This window comes from Accipiter gentilis, chromosome 23, assembly GCF_929443795.1.
Source record: "Accipiter gentilis chromosome 23, bAccGen1.1, whole genome shotgun sequence".
NCBI classification, from domain to species: Eukaryota; Metazoa; Chordata; class Aves; order Accipitriformes; family Accipitridae; genus Astur; species Astur gentilis.
This window is the reverse complement of record NC_064902.1, coordinates 410,664-424,446: the sequence shown is the minus strand read 5'-3', so window position 1 is coordinate 424,446 and position 13,783 is coordinate 410,664. Positions and strand designations below refer to the sequence as shown.

General features: G+C 41.9%; 1 protein-coding gene across 5 annotated transcripts in view; it reads right to left on the bottom strand.

Annotated features, from left to right (window-relative positions):
- The window catches only part of FGD3 (FYVE, RhoGEF and PH domain containing 3), a 114,051-nt gene that overhangs the window by 74,024 nt on the left and 26,244 nt on the right, over nucleotides 1–13,783 (bottom strand). Inside the window, exon 1 of one of the 5 annotated variants that reach the window (XM_049826283.1) lies at nucleotides 8,046–8,140. The exons of the other annotated variants lie outside the window; for them this stretch is intronic. The gene's annotated coding sequence lies outside the window, so the exon portion shown is untranslated. Of the gene's footprint in view, nucleotides 1–8,045; nucleotides 8,141–13,783 lie in introns of those variants that run through there. 5 annotated transcript variants of the gene reach the window in all.

Below are 13,783 nucleotides of genomic sequence, written 5' to 3'. Positions count from 1 at the left end.
GATCGGTGAAGGAGGAACAAGAAACCAATATTTTATCATTGCATGAAACAACAGTACTGATTTGCAAAACCCAGTTGCCTACATTATGTATAGCTGTGTTGAGTAACGTGGAAAACTCATTATGAAGGGAGCTGGATCCCCCAGGGCTTAATGAAACCATATGAAATCTGGTATCCTTAGGCAGCTATCATTAGGCCATTCACTCATATCAGTTGAATTCTCATTGTTATTATTATTAGTACTAGTAAACCTGCAGCAAAGGTATTTCTAACTCATCTTTCCAAAAGATAAATCTGAATTCTTCCTATGGTTTGACTTCCCTCGTCAAAATTTTAACCCATCAACTCAGCAGATCTGGCAGCACAGAAGCCTTTTGGGGCTAATGCAATCATGCAATTTGCAGCCAGTAGCCCTGTAATAACTACTAGCTAGCCCTGCTGGTGGAAAAACACTTCAACTACTGCAGGTCCTGTCTAAGATACTCCTTTTGTTGATAGCAAACTTCCTCTACATTAAAGAGAGCCGATGGTCACATCTACTGCATTTCACATATTGAATATACTCCTATTTTTTCCCCTAATTACTGATTTACAGTATTACTGGGAGCTACTTTACATGTAGCAATGGATCTGTCCATACCCATCAGAGGAATTGTTCTCCCACCAGTAGATGTAATGTCTACTTTTTGCCTCACCGCTGAAGCCATTGATACCATGTTGGTAAATCTGCAACATGTTAAGCTTGTGTTCTTGGTCCTGACTTTCCTTTTCTCTGCTTTCCTCAGTTGAGCTCCAAACACACCATACGGGCACACGCCATAGATCATGGGAATGGGGGTAGGAGGGCAGTTGCCATTGCTTTCAGCAGGACAACTGTTAATTTGGACAGCACAACTATCTTTTTGTCCATGGAACTGTGGTTTTTGATGCATAAACACAATACAAATTATGCAAGGATGGAAACTTTAAATGTAGGTTCTCAATCACTTATTCTTAATAATTCCTTAAAACCACAAGCAGCACCATGGAGACAACATGATGTAGTAAAAAAAATTTTTTTTAAATGAAGCTGCAGTCAATGAGCATGTTGTACTGTTTTTCCTCTATTTGCCCCATTCAGTAACAGGTAAACCAATGTTGGACACCACTGTTTTAAGCAGAAAATGTGTCTATAGAAAGTTCCTGGTATGCATAGCTTCATTTTCTTCAATGCTTTTCTTCTGACCTTTTTCAATTATTTTTTTTCTTTAAGGTCAAGACAACTTTCTCCCCCCCACTTACCTGCTAGCACTCTGACCCAAACCACCCAGTGTACCACATTGCTGCCTGACCGCAGAGTTCATCCCTTCTCTCTGGGCATGCTTCAAACTGGCAGCAAATGCGTAGCCTGAAAGACTTATATGTCCCCCTAGGTTTAATTAAGTGGATTAGAAATAAACCCATTTCACATTAATTTAATAAACAGATTCATGTACTATTTGAGAGAGCTCTTCAGTCAGTTTCCAAGTACATAAGGATGAAGAAGAAAACCCAGGATTTTCCCTCCTTTGAAATATTCTCTTAAGTCTTCTCTCACCTTACCTCATCATAAAAACGAACATTCGCCCAAATTGCTCTACTTTGGGCACACAACATGGGACAAGTGCAGGAATAAATGAGGATGTATCAGTTGGGTAATTTAGCTGTCAGCTGAATACATCAGGGTGCCTGACTGTCAGATTCAATTTCTACTTTTTTTTAAATAGTAATAAGAAAAAGTTAATGAAACGTTGCCATCAGAATACCCTGCTCAGAACAGGCACAAGACACTGATGCTCAGAAAATGCATATGGTAGAAATGACTTATTTTCATGTAAAAGAGAGAACAATCTTTCAAATCAAGGTTACAGATACTCTCTCAAATCTCTTTGTTTCAAGAGCACTAGATACAGCTACATTTGAATCTTGTGAACATTTTGTCTCTCTCAATTGCAAAGATGCTACCATTTAATCTAACCAGCAATGTCCCTGCCTTGATCTACCCATGCTAAAAATCATTGCCAAACAAAATTATTATGAAAGTAGGAAAACATGACAGTTCCATTGCATACAGCAAAGTATATGCTATCTATTTTTATCTTAAAGTTGAAAAAAGCATATAGTTCCACTTGCCTGGAAATAAAAAAAACAAGGAGAAAATACCATATTAATGGGAACATTTGCCTGTCTTTCCTTGACATTTTAAAGTTACCTTCATATCATGAGTGCAGGGGTGTGGGGGCTACTCAAGGTTTATACCTACAACAAAGTTGCTTTTCATTTCCTACAAACGTTGATAATAGTGTAGTTTGAGCAATTCTCAGCAATGCCAAGCAAAAACCCCAATTCATTCCAAAATACAGATAATCCACTCCTAAAGCAGACAAAAAACTAACCAGAAACACCAAGTCCAGTGATAAGAAAAAAAATATTAATTACTGAGAGTTATTTCTGCTGACTGAGAATTTACAAATTCTAGCACCATGACCAAAGGCATGAAATAAACCTATTTCCAAACCCGAATCTTACCCTTTCGCAAACATGGTCACATTTTTGCCACAGCAGCAAGTGTTTCAGTGTTCCCTTACTCATTCCCACTCTCCTTTTCCCATGTAAATACAGACACTGACCATAACAGAAAAGAAGTCCTATTAACATAGCGTTTTCAGTAAGCTTCATTCAGTGGATTCTTCTCCAAAACACTGACTCCCAGCCCTTCTCACAACACTATTAAAAATCCTGTGCTAATCCACCTTCTTTTCTTTTCCAGCCATATTAGCATAGCTGTGCTTGGATGAAAGTCCCCCTGAGAAGAACTGCGTCACACAGGTACAGCTGCACGCAAGCACAGTCAGACCGAGCTTCTAGGGTGCGTCTGGCCCAGAGCAGGGAGAGGACACGGCGGACCAGACCTGACTCTTGCAGACCTTACCCAGGATGCTAAATTAAAGTTTTTCAAGCCTGAATGTGGACATGGCCAGGCATGTGAGCAATCCCATGGACTTCAGGGGGACTTCTCACTGGACTACAGTTACAGCACATACTGTGCAAACACTCATCCACAGTTTTCAAAGCTGGGACTACCCATACGGTTGAGAAGTGGTTTATGGGTCAGAGCCCTGCAGAAAGTCAGTAAGACACTGAATTTTGTAAGCATTGCCTCAGAAAAGACGACAAATTACCCGTGTTTAATCTTCAAAACTTCTACTATTATTAGGAAGTCAGCTCCAACTAGGGCTGTAAGACATGATGAAAGACACAAGTAACGGTTCTAGAAAGCCCATTTAGAGACACATTGCACACCTTACCTCTTGCAAAGCAACAGAAATGCAACGAAGAACACGAACGCAACAGAAAGTACAATTAGAAACTCAAAATACTAGACAGAAGATATTCTCCAGTCTCTCTATTACCAACTTAAAACCCACCAGCTGTCAGTAATGTTCAGTCTTTCTCCAGTCTCAGTCCTCCATGACCTAAATGTTCACCGATTAGTACTTCTGTGCATTTAACTCTTTAAGGCGCCAGTCCTGAAGCCCTTCGTATTTCTCCATCCAGACTGCTCAGAGGGAAGACAAGAGCACTGGGCAGCTCCTTTGGAAGGGAAACTCAACATCTCACAGGATCAGCTCTGTGCATCATATCTATTTCCATGCTAGTGTATCAAGTTAATGGCCGTTGCCATTCATTCTGCTTCTCACAGCAACATTTCCCAAAAAGGACAATTTAGCAAACCAGACCAAACACTCAATAGCAGAAAGAAATGGTAAATCCTGTGCTGAAGGACAGAACTTAACAGGGGTGCAAGATACAGATGGTGGGACTAATGGTGCAGTTTTATACTACACCTAACCTCCTCCAACTGAAGGAGTCCTCCGGCCCTGCTCCCTCAACCACAGACACTATATTATTCTTGGTTAGAAGGCTTTTGTCAGGTCAATAAATTGACCCAACTCTGAATTGGTTCAGCTCATCCCATGCCTGGGGAAGTGGTGTGAAAGCAGGCTGTGCTTTGGGTGGAAGCCAGCAAGATCAGAGGCAGCAGGAAGCAGAACTGGTCTCTGAGACGGCTCCTACCACGGTACAAGAGACAGGGCAGCTATCCTGACAGGTCCTGTGCTCTGCAGAACCCTGGGAATGAGACGGTTTACAGCAACTCAGCTGGCCAGTATGCAGAAGCAGTGGGTCTCAATTATTTTTGCCTAATGGCATGGAAAAAATATAGAAACCTCTTGCTCTGCAACAAAATAGTTTCACTGGGAATCAAATCCAAAACCTGATACTTTTCTATCTTCTTAAAAACAAAGTCACCTTTACAAGCAAAGTAACCACAGTTTCATCTTCCCACCTTCTAAGACCATGGCATTTTGGCCAGTCATTCAATAAATTTAACCCAAGTTAAAACCAGCTTGTCTTTGATAACCAAAGAGGTTGAAACCTTTAGCTTTTTCAGTGAAGCGTTTTTTCCAGACCTCTATCATTTTTGTGGCAAGGGTTTTTTAATGCCACATGTGCATTTTTAGGGGAAATGAAACTTCAACTGAACCCATGCTTAAGTGAAAATGCTCAATTTTGGTTTCCCATTGGAACTTGCAAATGCAGAAGCTTCTGGGGTTTTTTTTGTGGGGAGGCAAAGAATAATAGCTCTGTAAAAAACAGGATTCAATTTTAACAATTAATTTAACCACTACAATGAACCTTTTTGGAGGGGTTGGGGAAGGGACCCTATATGTTGGAAAGAACTTTTGGACCTTGAATGTGGACCTTCATGGCGGTCCATAAGCCAATACTCCCCATGGACTTGGAAAGATGAAGAAGAACGATTATACTGCAAGCTAGTGCCAGTCTCTGACACAGAGCAAAACCAGGTGGTTCCTAATAAAATACTGCAAATGAATATGATCCTATTCTGTAGGACTGAAACCAAGTCTTTCCCCACTTAGAAATGGACAAAATTAATAGGAAAAAAATAAATACAAATGTCTTGATTTCAGGTGAGTGTCAGTGGGGGTTTGTTTTCTTGTTTGTGGTTGGGGTTTTTCTGGGGGTGTCGTGGTTTAACCCCAGCCAGCAAATAAGCACCATGCAGCCGTTCACTCACCTCCCTCACAGTGGGAAGGGGGAGAGAATCAGAAGGGTAAAAGTGAGAAAAACTTGTGGGCTGAGGTAAAGACAGTTTAATAGGTAAAGCAAAAGCTGTGCACGCAAGCAAAGCAAACCCAGGAATTCATTCCCCACTCCCCATGGGCAGGCGGGTGTTCACCCATCTCCAGGACAGCAGGGCTCCAGCACGTGTCATGGTGACTTGGGAAGACAAACGCCATCACTCCAAATGTCCCCCCCATTCCTTCTTCTTGCCCCAGCTGTATAGGCTGAGCATGACATCCTATGGTCTAGAATATTCCTGGGGTCAGTTGGCGTCAGCTGTCCCGGCTGTGTCCCCTCCCAGCATCTTGTGCCCCCCGCAGCCTGCTCACTGGTGGGGTGGGGGGAGCAGCAGAAAAGGCCCTGACTCTGTATAAGTACTGCTGAGCAGTAAGGAAGACATCCCTCAACTATCAACACTGTTTCCAGCACAAATCTGAAACATAGCCCCATACAAGCTACTATGAAGAAAATTAACTCTATCTCAGCGAAAACCAGCACATGGGGGGTGGGTTTAGGTTTGTTTTGGTTTTTTAACTTCTCCTAAATTCATGACTCTCAAGTTTTTGCCTCTAGCATTTATGGTATGTTTCCTAACTTTAAGGATCTTGAAAGCAAGGCATGTAACCACAAAAATCTGTATAACCTAACTCCATCAGACTTTTGCTCTTACTTGTTATGCTCATCACTGATTTATCTCATTGTTTTGAGCCTCTGGCTCAAATGAAATCTTTTCTCAGATATCTGACATGAATTTCCAAAGGACTGGATTTTCTGCACAGTTGCTATATTCGAAATGATAACATCAGGTAACATTAAGGAGAAGGGGAAATAGCTGTTGTCGTGTAGACATGCAGTTCTTCAAAGGACACAATCCTACCCAGCTCTGGATAATTCCTGTTAAACATTACTTGGAACTTCAGCCCCAGCATTAGACAGAACTCAACACTTTTCCAAATTAAAAAGAAGTCATTATATTATTCATGTGGCAGCAAGTAAAACTTCAGGTTGATGGGAGTGGAGAGGGAAATGTCTGGTTCTTCACTTTCTCATGTCAAGCATGTAGGGTAATAAGACAAAAACAAAAGTCACTGGCATGTTGTAGTTGCTTTTCAATTGCCTCAATACTGAAACATGCTCACAACTTTGCCACAAGGGCAAGTAAATCCATATGTTCTCAGAAAATGTCACAGATACTACACTTCTCCTCCAGGTTTACAGAGGCACAAGTGACAACTGCAATGATTTTTACTTCCACTTACCCAAATTACAATGGTTTTTTTCTGTCAAGAAGTATGATGATAGCTTAGAAGTATGTAATTACCTTCCTCTGCTGACATTGAAACGTCACCTCCACAGAACATCTAACACTACTCATTATTCCACTAAGTTCACTATAAATTACACAGGTTGCTGTTACAAGTATGAAACAAACACCTTCCCTACCATCCTACAAACCTTGCGGAGAGGAGGCAGAAGATAGCACTAGGGATAGATCTCCAGGTAAGATGTCTACTCCCCAAAGTAAATACTCACCTAGAAGATTCCTGAGTCGCATCACCCCGAGACACTAACCACAAAGTAAGCACCTGCCTAACTCCATGCATGTGCCTGCAGCTGTGGCAGTGGAGACCAAAAGCCAGATGCTCTCCCACCAGCACTTCCCAACAAAGCCTCTTAACCACTCTGCTGCAGCCACTGCCTTTCGTGCACACCCTCTCTAACCCGGTGAGTCTTTCATTCCCTTCTAAACAGTGTCAGCATTTCAGAAGAGCTTGAAGCACCCTGTATGGTCTAACCCTTGGCAGTCTGGAAAAATTTGTGAGTGGTGATATTTGAGTGCCTCAGACTGAGAGGGGAACTAAACACAGATCTTGATCCACCCCAGGCAGTGTGTTTTTAGTAAATCCCAATGAGTGGGAAGGAACGGCTAGCACCATATCTTGCAAAAACTTCCACCGTCTTCCTAACTGGGAGGTGCATTCAGCACCCCTTAGCAAAGAAGGGTAGAAGAACTGCTTGTTTCTTGACCGTGATCAGACTTTTTTCTCGCTGTCCCCAAGCTTGCCCCAAACTCCAGACATGCCTGAATGAAGATGCTGTTACACCTTAGCTCATACATAACTTGCAGAAGTCCCCAGGCTCCACATCCCACAAGGCAATGCCACAAGAATACAAGAATCCCCGGGACCATGCAAGAGCTCAGCAGAAGTTTTCAGGACTGCAACACCAGAATCGCGGGGAAGGTAGACTCTTATCTCGTGGTGGAGGTGCTCATGTCCTTGTTTAGATCCCACCTTAGTTGTACAGCAAATTGTATACGTCGGCCTGTGCTTAATCAAAGAAAACCATGCAAACGTAATTTACTTTAAGAGCTGGGTATCATTATAAGTCCCATACCAACAGAAGCTGTAAGATACTCCCTCAAACGTCTCAGAGAATGCATAAATAACAAATATTTAGAAAACAACAAAACAGAAAAGGGATGGAGGGAAAAATCTGATCCAGGTCCCAGTGTTGTCATGGTGACTTCACAGCCATTATGTACTTCAGACACATTTAGAAGCAAGCTACGTTTTTACCCCTCCCCAACCAAATAATGCAAGGAAGGGAAAAAAAATAATCCTGCCAGCTTGTCACAAGCCAATCAAATGGCAATCCAATCCTTTGATCAGGCAGCACCCCTGAAATATTTCAATCAATACTATTACTGCACTGTGATTCATGTACTCAGACAACATGTAAACAGACATAAGCAGAAAATTAAAAATAATCTGTCCAATTCATTTATCATACAAGATGAGGATACCTTTGAAACGTTTCTGACCATGCTTGTATCAGACAGGTTTCTGTTTTCAGAATATTTAAAAAATAATTACTTACAACATCATTTCATTCTTCCCCGTCTGCAGACATGGTTTGCAAGCAATTGGTTTTCTTTTACCAAGTACTACCAGTTCCACATGCTACTCTTATCACACATAGCAATCAAATAGCCTTAGCCTGCTCAAATATAATAAAATCCTCTCAACATCTACACGCAAATGCTGCATAAATATGGATGTTAGAAAGCATGCACCGTAGAGATCACAAAATCAATCCAGCTCATTACGGCCGGAAACACAGCAAACGCTTCACTACCAGCTTCTAAATTGCTCACACAGAGCACGCATTGCCAAATGCCGCTAAAGATCCCCACTTCTACACCAATAAAAGGCAAATGCATAATACAGTCAAAAAGCAGGCATCTGTTAAGACACCATTTTCTAAACGATACCTGAAAAGACATTAAAGACTCCATGAGAAAGCAAGATTTGCAACAGATCACAGCATGCAAGCTTACCAGCAGCTCGCCAGCACAGCCTGGCCAGCCATCTGCCCCTGTCCCCCCCACCTCGAAGCTGTTTCAGGAAATCGCCACATTCGCTTCACAGAAGGATAAGTCTGATAACCCCCACCCTCCAAGTTAATCAATTAATGAAGCAAGACTGTTTTTTCCTTACTATAGCAACGTACGGACACTAGGTCACTTGAAGGTTGCCCGTTCTTTCCTGATGTAGGGCCTCCCAAATAACAACTGCCCATCCAAATTCAGCCTTTTTTTTTTTTGCCTTTTTTTTTTTTTATATTCATTCAAAGCTGTAGGAATACACTCAGCCCTTGACAATGCCAGCTTGCATGATGAAAGAGCAAAAGTAGTTTTGAGGCTGCAGAATGCCCTCCCCAGGTTACCATGGAAATAAATGTGGGAAGGGGAGGGGGCTTCGCTGATGGTAATGCTGCTACACAGTGGAGATGCTTTAAAGCCAGGCTGCACGGGACTCTAAACCAGGAGAAGAAAATGGGGTTTACTACTACCACTTTAATTTTGCCTGCACTTACTTTCATTTCCACCAAATTTCACATAGGTGAAAAGCATGAAACTTCTCCAAGACACTGGGGGGCTGCCGTTTCAAACAAGTGCGCTGTAAGAGCCCTCCAAAGAGGAGCCGGAGAACTGGAACTTTATTTACATACTGGAATTTGCACAGATGGGAATTAATGCTCAATTGCATTTAAAAATTGGTTGACAAGGATGAGCCTGTTGCACAGCTGAAGCTGTAGCAAGGATGACTAGTTTCAGGAAGGCTTGATAAGGAGCATCAGCTTATCGTTAAAATGCAGGGTAGCATGTCTCTTATGGACAATTATCATGCACAGTATGAAACACATCACCTCAATGATTTTGCTGTTGTTTGCAGAACTGAGAAAAGCCCATCAGCAAAAGCAGGGCGGGCACTGCGACACACCGCTCCATGGCTGCTCCTCCAGCAAGACCCTGACTTCACGCCAACACCGCGCTCCCCCTCCTTGGGTCTTGTCAGACTTCCCATTAAAAGTCAACCAAAATACCACGGTAGGCTGAAGACTGGCACCAAAATCCTGCCGAGGACGATCAGTACAATTTCATCAAACTGATTAAATTTGATACAAATTTAGTTTGCATCAATTCAAGAGCTGCTAGGTACAGTGACATTAACGCAATGCTTCTGACCGAAGCACAATATTCACTGTCCAGTATTTGCCACAAAGCAACAGCAACTTCCACAGTCATCAGTTTACCATTAACTACTACTAATGTATTTAAATGAATTTAAATGTTGCATGTGAAAAAAGTCCCCATGCACTGTCTCTGAACACAGGAATTGCTAAAGGTTTTTTAATAATAGTTATTAAATAGAGAGCTCCACCTTGGCACACTAGCCAGACCTCCTCTCTTCTCAGAGGACACCAAGAAGCCCACGTTCCACAACAGACCATTCTGGGTTTGCAAGCAGCGCAGCTAAAGGCGATCCACTCCAGATTCTACATGTTTACTTATCATTTCCAGCAGGCTTGTTTAAAAAGTTAAGCCAAGAAGAGAGCAGGGAACAGAGCTGTGGGCCATACAAAAGGACAGACATGGAGTCAAGCTGAGGTGAAAGCACTGTGAGAACAGCTACAAGCCAGCTGGGCACAGGGCTGGCAAGACCCGTCCAGCTGAAGAGTCTCTCTGCAGAAAACCCCAGCAGTGGCTGCTCCCACAGCTGCTCCCGGAGCCCCAGCAGCAGCTGCCTTCTCCCTGGAGCCCCCTCCTCATCCCCCCGCTTCCCACGTGGGGGACAAGGAGACACCACCAGGGTCCCAGCGCCGCTGAAGAGGTGGCTGATAGATCCCACCCGTGTGGGGCCAGGGGAGAACTGGTGACAGCAATATCCTAAACGGGGTCCCTTTCTAACTCCCCTCTCACTTGCAGCGATTTCTGCCTCAGTTTGAGTTGACAATATGCAGCTTGTGCAAGAGCACCCTTTCTTTGAGAGAAGGAAAAAAAAAAAAGTACAAACAAATGTTTTCCCGAACAACATCTTGCAGCAGGAAGATGAAGTAGCATTACATTTATACATACACCATCTGTAGAAGACATACTGCTGGTACAGGAGTGGAGAAACCCCAGAAAGAAGGTAGTCCCATCTTCCTGTGAAGCAGAGAGCAAACAGCCTAATCCACATATTTTTACCTGTTTTCCTCCCCAGCCAAACAGGATTTCAACGTTTCTTTACTAGGCCACAAATCAAAAAGCCTAATACAAATAAAATGCAAATCTTATTTATTTTATGGCATCACATTAAAAATAAGTTTTGCTGATTAAATGGTACCCAGATTACACAGACCGTGATTCAACATGCTTTCCTGTGCTCCTACAGCTGCCCCCACCGTCACGTCTTTATAACCACTAATAGCAAAGTTTCACTCATAGCAAAATCCCAATTCCTATGCAAACTCGAGGAAAAGCACAACTAAATCTGCCAGTGCAAACACAGCAAAACACCATAAAACACCAACTGCTACAACAAGCAATGGGGAAGGGCTAAAAATGCTTAAAAATCCCAACAGCCAGAAACCAGAGTAGCCCAGCTACAGCTGCAGCCAAAAGCCAAGGAGCAGCTCTGCACGGCTCACCTAGCCTAATCTTACACGTTTCTGGCCATGCTCCCTTACGCTGATGCCAGCTTTCCACTGCGCCCCGCTCACAGCCCCAGCAAGCACAGCGCAGCGCAGGATGGGCCTAGTCTGGAGCAACCCACGTGCCCATTGCCCAGCTGGCAGCTGCCAACCTCACTTTTGCCCACTCGTCTCCTCCTCTCTAGGGACCTATTTTGCTAATGAATTTTGGAAAAACTGAAAGGAAAAAAAGATTGAAAATTTATTCTGGAGCTCTTTACCCTTTTATCAACCTGCTCTGAAATGAGCCTGTAGTCTCAAGAGCAGCGAGGGACAGACAACACCATTGCGTAAACCTCACTTCCGCAGGAAACCAGATTAAAAAGCCACACTGTTGACTACCAAGGAAGCTCAGCAAGACCAGGGGAATTCACATGGGAGCAGCTCAGATGTATTATTCTTTTGTTTAAAAGGTGGCCTGCCAGGGGGAGACAAAGGTAACAACTGAGGCACAGCAGAAGGCCAAGAAATTGCAGGCGTAGCACATATTGACTACCAAAAAGAATATATATGTTTTTATAGGTATATAAAACTCACACATATCCAAGTATGTCTGGAAAGCATAGCCAGGAGGTTTCTTCAAAGACTCCCTGAACAAATAAAAAAGCATTACTGGTTTAGACTTTCTAACAGCTAAATAGCAATAGACCCTTACCAGCCTGCATTCCTGTGATTAAGTGGCTAACACCACTGTGCTTGAGGAAAGTAACATACATATCATACCACGTCTCCTAGTAACAAGGCAAGATATCAGATGTGCAAAGCTGAAGGAAAAAAACAGACTTTAGTCTTGAGAAAGAATAAATAGAACAAAAATGGCAAGTGAATGGCTATGTATTACTATGTGATCCTCCTGTAATCTTCTTGAAGCTTTTTATTAGAATTGTTCACACTCAAAGAAATGAAGAATTAATCTCTTGGTTGCTGGTAGCTTTTAGATTACTGATAACCTCTTGCTGGAAGAAGAAAATAGAGATATAATTAAAAAAAAAAAAGAGGCCATCGTTAAGGATAAACTAACACTTCAAATCATGTACACAGCAAGACAGGGAACAAGGAGATACCTGTTATTTGTTTACCCTTCATTTAATACTCTGACAACTACATTCACCTGCGAATGAAATGAAGGAAAACAGTCAGCTCGCCTAACTGCTACACCTATATATCTGATGCAGACACTTGAACTGCTGTGTATTAATAGTATCAGTAGTTGCATGCAGCAAAAAATCACCAAAAACCCCAGCAGATGCAAATAATCGCTCAAGCCATATGATAACACTATGCAAAAGAGCCATTTTTTTGAATGGAGTAATAACTTTTAAACAACCAACAAAAATTTTACACAATTATTAATTTGTCCAAGAGCTATACAAGCTTACTGTGTGAATACATTACAGCTTCCCAAGTGAAATAACTAGAACTGAAATGGTACACCAGCTCATGAAAATGGAGATTTATAGAGATATCTGTTATATACAGGGATTTGCGGAATGTATTTTTACAATTTTCTCCTGCGTAAAGCTCACTGTGTGGGCAGACAGACAATTCAGGATGCTTTTTGTGAACCATACAGGTTTTCCACATATTCTAACCTAGTCCAAGTCACTAAAAAGGAAGCTGAAGTGATTTTTTAAAAGATTACTTTTCAAAGCCCTCCTTAAGTTTTCAACATTTTAAAACCCATCTCTGCTGATGGCCAGCATTTCCTTCTCATACAACAGCAGAAAAATTCCTCATATGCACTAATAAGGCTTACAGACGTTACTGTAAAAACGAAGGCTGGTTTAAAATGTCAATAAAAAAATAATTATGAAACAGTGTTTATCTTTTTTTTCCCCTCCCTGAATCTGCAATTACTACAGGGGCATTGCAACTTTAAAGCATGATTGTTCCAATCCACTTGCAGTTTCCTTGGTGGCACTAAGCCAGCAATGGGGTTTTATCACTGTTCAGTTGCAAGATAAATTTTTGAAAAGCGAATAAATTTTGAGAAAATGGAACTAGCTTTGCTGTCAGTCACCTCTGCTGCCAAAATACATTCCTCTGAGAACTCAGCATCTTTACTTTTTTAGGCTTAAACAAACTAGACAGAAAATTTTGCCCTGATCATACGCATTTCTGCAACTTATTTTAGACACTTCCCCTTAAGATCCTGCAGGAAAAAGAAAAAGAGAAGTTTCAATCACTTGTAGGGTGTAACTGGTGTTAAAACAAGGTTAAATACCCAAATAACTTCAGCTACTTAAGTTTGCTAATCTTTCTTCTAAAATGAAAACAATTTTTCAGCAATAAAACTAGATGAACGGGTCTTTATATAAGAAATGTTTGATACATCCATTTCACATCACATATTCAGTAAGTGTATTAAATTTCGTTGTACTAGTAATAAGTTATTATTGTTATTATCGTCATCATCAACAACAACTGACAGGCAGTGCTAATAATTACCTTAAGCAACAAACACTTATGACAGACTTCAAGCCTAGGGTGGCATGTCACCAGAGCGCTCTACTCTAGAACCATGTCAGGGAGTGTCAGGAAAAAACCAAGAATGGAGCCAGCAAGAAGTGGGGAAAGGGGGGAGCATGGTTAGTCCTGGA